This window comes from Lissotriton vulgaris, chromosome 1_1, assembly GCF_964263255.1.
Source record: "Lissotriton vulgaris chromosome 1_1, aLisVul1.2, whole genome shotgun sequence".
Classification (NCBI taxonomy): domain Eukaryota; kingdom Metazoa; phylum Chordata; class Amphibia; order Caudata; family Salamandridae; genus Lissotriton; species Lissotriton vulgaris.
In genome coordinates, this window is record NC_141685.1 from 193,355,739 (window position 1) to 193,361,738 (window position 6,000).

The 6,000-nt window shown below is 47.3% G+C and overlaps 1 protein-coding gene across 1 annotated transcript in view; it reads right to left on the reverse strand.

Moving 5' to 3' along the window:
* LOC147738151 (vomeronasal type-2 receptor 26-like) overlaps positions 1–6,000 on the reverse strand; it is a 249,576-nt gene that overhangs the window by 179,651 nt on the left and 63,925 nt on the right. The window lies entirely within an intron of this gene.

Here is a 6,000-nt window from a genome sequence, read left to right on the forward strand (position 1 = left end):
TGAGCAGGTGCAAAAGGTCAACCTCATGATTTGTAACGATTCTTTGTAGTGCTTCCTGAGGGGGCCCTCCAGAATTCGGTTGCCTGCTTGCAACTATTTTGTGTGACCCTGCTCTGACCTTAACTGTATGCCACAAAGGTCCTGATTTACAGCTAAAGGAGCAGACAAGCAGGTGCCAGGCTGGAACTTTAAATTCTTTCAGTGACACATTAATTAGCCCCTAATTCATTATTGTCAGTTGGGGCAGGGCAGGTGTTGTAACTAATTTTGCAACAATGAAAGCACTTAGCAAGTGCAAAAGATCACTAATCAGGGCGCACTAAGGAAGCAGGTGCCAGCTAAAAAAATATTCTGTGACACATTAATCAGCCCCAAATAAATTCAGGTCACTTGAGGCAGGGAAGGTGTGCTTTGCTTTGCCGAAAATAATGTACACTGGACAACCAGAGGGTGTGGTGATGAAACAGAGGGTGGCATGGGTGGGCCAGAGGGTGGCATGAGTAGTCAGAGAGTGGCAGTGGTGACAGAGAGTGGCAGTGATGAAGAAGAGTGTCCCAAACAGGCTGGACATGTAGAAACAACAAGTTCGCAAAACTTGCGACCCGACAGGTAAGTTCGCAAATTGCGAAATTGTAAAAACCCTCGCGAACTGGCAGAAACACGGGCGAACACAAAAAAAAAAAAATCCGCAAATTCGCGGGAATTCGCGGATTTTGCGGATTGCGAATCCGCAAATCCGCAAAATTCGCGAACGCGAGATCCGCAAAATTCGCCCATGCTTATTCTCACTAATCCGGGAGGTAGCGGGATTCAAGATAATTTCCCAAAAAATGACAGGTAATGGTTTTGAGAGTTAAAGTGGAAGGCAGCTGACATGTTGCAGTGAACTACAGCTTTTTTCTAGCCTCTGGAGAAGTGAACTATCTTGAAGTGGGTTCTCCCTGGCTCAACACAGAAGTATTTGCTTGCAATGTGTCCCCACTTTTGACAACTCTTTTCGAAGACCTATACAGATGGGGTTGCTTTGAGTTCTCATGGGTGTGTAGGATTAATTGTCCCCAAATTACTCTCCTGCCGAGACAGCTCTTTGCCAATGCAGATCCCTCCAGGCACATTGACATCCGTAACACGAAGCCTGTGGATATTGATAGGGAATGATAAACCCCAGCGGATTGCCAGATCTCTCCTGGTCAGGAGCTCAGGGGAGGGCGTGCCTTACATTGAATGCTACTTTTTAGCGGCCCATTTAACCTCAGCCATAGCATGGTTTTTCAATGATGTGAGCAAACAGGAGTCCAGCAGGATGCCACTTGACCAGCTGTAATGGCTGTGTCCTAGGGCGTGGCACACTGGGGCCCACTTTGTTGGATTACTGAGATAACCCTACATCATTGGAATGTTATAGTCCGGACATGGGGGTGACAATAAACTCTTCCCCTCTCATCCCAGAGATTGGGAACCCAGATTTCCCACTTGTCTTGATGGACGGAGGATATCCGGGTTTAGTGATTCTCTGACTGGGACTGCCGTACGATAATTGTGTCTCAAAATCTAGGGATGAATGTGCCAATGACTTTTTGCTTCATCCAATAGACTTGTGCAAGGTGACACAGCTTCTACATTGGGCTAGTAGACCAGATGTTGGGGCATCTGGATGAGGGACACCACAAAACTTGAAGATGTGTGCACTGACGGGACACAACTAAGATGCTATCAAGACTCTGAAAGAAACTCAACCAGCCCACCCCTCTCTCAGAGGCTGCGTAGACCAAAAACTGGTCTGAAGACCTAGGGCTCAACCTGACTGAGTTGGATTGCACCCTAAGGTGGAAGGGAGTTACCTTTATGGTCATGCTTAGGTGGTACATGACCCCGGTTTGCCTCAAGGCTATTACCACCGGCACAGACGATTGTTCGAGGTAATGAAGGGGGAAATGGCACTTACATGCACATGTGGTGGGATTGCCCGAGGATTCTTCCATTCTGGTCACAGGTACTAGAGGCTATTAAGGACATAACTAATGCCACAGTAGCAAAGACAACCCAGGCAGTTCTCTTGGGTTTGATGCGTTGGTGTCACATCTCTCCCACCTCCAGCAGACTAGTGACTCATTTACTCTTGGTGGCCTGACTAGGGTTGTGCAACAATGGAGGGGCCCGTACCCTCCAACCATTGAACGTTGGTGGGATAAGGTATAAACAATCCACCAAATTGAGAAACTTACTGTCACACTTAGGGAAACACTCCTGTCCTGTGCGAGCGTAAGGACCCCTTTCACATGTATGTTGAGAGGGACACATATGCACCTCATATTCCAACTGTGATGCACACATCAGAGATATTCAACTAACCACTTTGGGCACCTCCTGTCTCCAGGAGGCTAAAGATGATCCTATCCCAGGGGTAGCACCGATGAAGACTGTGTAGACCCAGAGTGAAATTGGACAATGTGTCTATTACTCCCAGAAAATATGGAGCCTAGAATTCATATGTGAAAATGATCTATATATCTATGTTGTATTATGCTGCTGCACCCACAACCAAATATATTTGTTCGAGATTTTTAAAGAAAAATGACCTAATTGCTCCATAAGGACCTCACACACAAAATGGCAATCAAAAGGAAGCTCACCAACCAAAATGCCACACAATCACATTCTGTGACCCGATTTCTTAAGAGCTTGCCACTAGAGAACCTGACAGAATCCCTTTGGAGGAAGACAACTCAAGACCATCTAATAAAAACATGACAATCACAAATAAAGACAATTTCCAGCAGACTCTTGCCCAGCACAAATATTCAAAAACATGGTATTCACCTTTTTGTCAGCCACCACCTCAAGAAACAGCCTCAAACTCTCCCTAAGGACAGGATCCTTTACCTTGTAAAACAAGACCTCACCAGAACGATCATCAAAGAACAAAAACAACATATCAATCTTCTATAGCCCATTCCTTGGAAAACCAATTGAAAGAGCTATGTTCTCACAGATGCCTGACTCCACAGAAGGGAACTACCTACCTTCTGACCACTGAACAGGGTTCTGCACTGACAGTGGCACCCTATCTAGAGACTGCTCCATGCTACCTGGATGTCTTCCCAAATACTCCTTTAATGACCATGAGCTATTTTAAAGGATATGTTTCCAGCTTGGGAATGTGAAAGCATGGAGTGTGTTCTGCTGTCTCTTGCAGGCCATTATCCCTGTGTTTGTAGCCAAATGAAGGGAATTGCAACTAGCAACCTGTCTGATTTATAATCATTAGGCAGTTTGTTCACCGACCACATGCCTATACACATGTCACATCCCCAAATAACAAGCAGGCTGCGTTAAGTTCATACATAATTAGCTAGTACATCTCATCTGAAATTCACTGCTGGTGAAGTTGATCAGAACAGGATGCAAAAGTCAATATTATGACTTACAAAAATAGTAATACCCATGTTTGCCTGATATTTGATTAGAAATAAAAGTGGCTCTCCTACCTGCCATGGCTGGAAGTCCTTCCTCAGACTCTCGCCCCTTGAGGAGCTGTCAGACTGGGTTTGGGATGAGATCATGTTGTGTAAAGCATGAGCCGCTGCGTACACTGCTGTGTGGACACTGTATGTGGAGTAGAAGTTGTTGACATCATATACTGTTGAAGGAAGTTGGTCCACTGTCTGAACCTCTCTGCAATAAGGGTAATCAGATCCATAGGGGAATGTACTGTGCGCATTTGGAAGCTGACAGCGTGCTCTAAACCAGGACAGAGCTGGATGTGTATCATCATATGAGGTATTGTAAATCTTTGCACTGTACAGGAAATCTTTGAGTCCTGGAATTTCTCCTTTTGGAATGGAAAATGCCAAGGTGCCATTGAAAATGCCCGGGTCTGGAAAATAAACAGCTTCTTTAAAAAATGCAGAAGTGGCTGTGCTTATCCAAACCAGGGTACGCCATGTATACATGTCCCAGTATGTAAATCTAAATATAAGCTGTGCCAGGTGATCTTTTGAGCAATGCACTATCAGTACAGTGGCAGAGGATTCATGGATCACATCAATCAGTTTCTTAATATAGTACTCGTCGTTCTGCAGGGAATCCGTATTAATTCTTTCTAAGAAGGCCACACAGCCCCCGAGCATGCTGATCTCTCTCTCCAGCTGCTCTCCTGCTCTTCTGCCGCTGTCATCATCTGTCGTCAGGACCCCCACCCAGGTCCAGCCAAAGTGCTTGAGCAGAAGGGCGATGCCACGGGGCTCATGGATCTCACTTGGGACAGTCCGGTAAAAGGAAGGGTAAAGAAGCCTGTCACTGAAAAGTGGATCCATGGCACCATAGCTGATCTGAGAAGGAAACACATGGTAACCATTACACACTTTACAACACTGCACTAAGCAGGCAAGCCAAGGTTCTCCACTAATATCTCCTGAAGCTCAGTCTTCCTCCATATGCAGTGTAAGTGACTCAAGAGAAGGATCATGCTGCTGGTGTTATCCAACATCAACATGGAGATGCTGGGGCACCGGATGTGATATCATCGATAAGTAGAAATCACAAGACTCCCTGTCACATGCTTCTCTTACCCATCTGTCTATTCTACTTTGGCATTTATCTTTATTATCTCTTTCCATAGTCTTTGCATTGTATCCCACTGTGTGCTCAGGTAAATGCGTGATTTGATGACAAATGGATCCCCAAAACCTCAGGAATTTGAACCAAGGCAGGTCAGTATTTTAATTGATGCTGCAAGAATCTTTTAAAACTTTTAATCTGTTTATTTTGCTTTATTTTGTGCTCACCTATGCTCTTCGTGCCCCCCAGGTCCGCTGCGGCTTGTGCCGCTAGTGTGGAGGGTTAAGCACCAGCAATCTTCACACTCACTTCCTCCCTATGCCACTCACTCTCCCCTGACGCGGGTCAGCGCTTCAGACATGCTGTCATGGTCCCACCCACTTCCTGGCATAAAAGGAAGTGCAAAGGAGCAGATGCGCTGCAGCTTGCCGGCGGCGCGCCAAAGGCATGCCAAAGACAAGCCCATCTGCTCCCGTCCGCGCCTGACCGTCACCAGACACCAGACAACCTGCCCTTTTTTCACCAGAAAAACACCCTCCACTAGTACAGGATTGCCATCCTTAAAAACACCAGCCAGGAACTTCACCTTTTTAATAAAGTACCCCCCTCCACCCTGCCAATGATGTCAGGTCACGTAACGCATGAGTACCCTCTGTTCAGTAGGCAACCCGAAATAGCCTACACCAGCAACATATGCCCCCTAACCAATTCCGCAACATTAAAGCCCAAGCACCTGACCAGTCTATACTGCAATGCACGCTCCCTCCCAAAACACGCACTAGAAATCTGGTCCTTCTTAGACTCTGAAATTTGTTATCTATTCTTCATCGCAGAAACCTGGCTCCATGATCCATCTTTACTTGACCTAGTTATAGCACTTCCCCTTGAATATCAGCTGATAAGACTAGACAGGAAAGACAAAAGAGGTGGTGGAATAGCAATTGCCTTGAGGGAAAACATTAAAATAAATACTGTAGAATCCCATCTGGCAGAATGGGGTGAAATATCTTCAAAACAGAGCATGCCAATAAGGAATCCTGGAAAGGCACCCTCCTCTACAAACCACCTGGTAACAAGGCCCACTTTACACGCACCCCAGGGCCGGATGGACGGAGCTCAAGCCCTGGGCCCAGTCCCACCTTCTGAACCCTAGCCAGGCCGGGGTGAGCCTCCCCGGGCAACGGTGGAGCCCCGTCCCCAGCGCCCGGACCCTCTGATGGCTTGCAGGATGGGGGCTCACGCACCCCAGCCTGGCCAGACAGAGCTCAAGCCCTGGGCCCGGTCCCACCTTCCGAACCCTAGCCAGGCCGGGGAGAGCCTCCCTGGAAGCCCCGTCCCCAGCGCACGGACCCTTGGCCGGACCCAAGGAGGGTTAAGCCCAGGCCACGTCCACTCCCCGACTGCCTGCCCGGGGAGCCCATTGTTCTCGACTATTAAGCC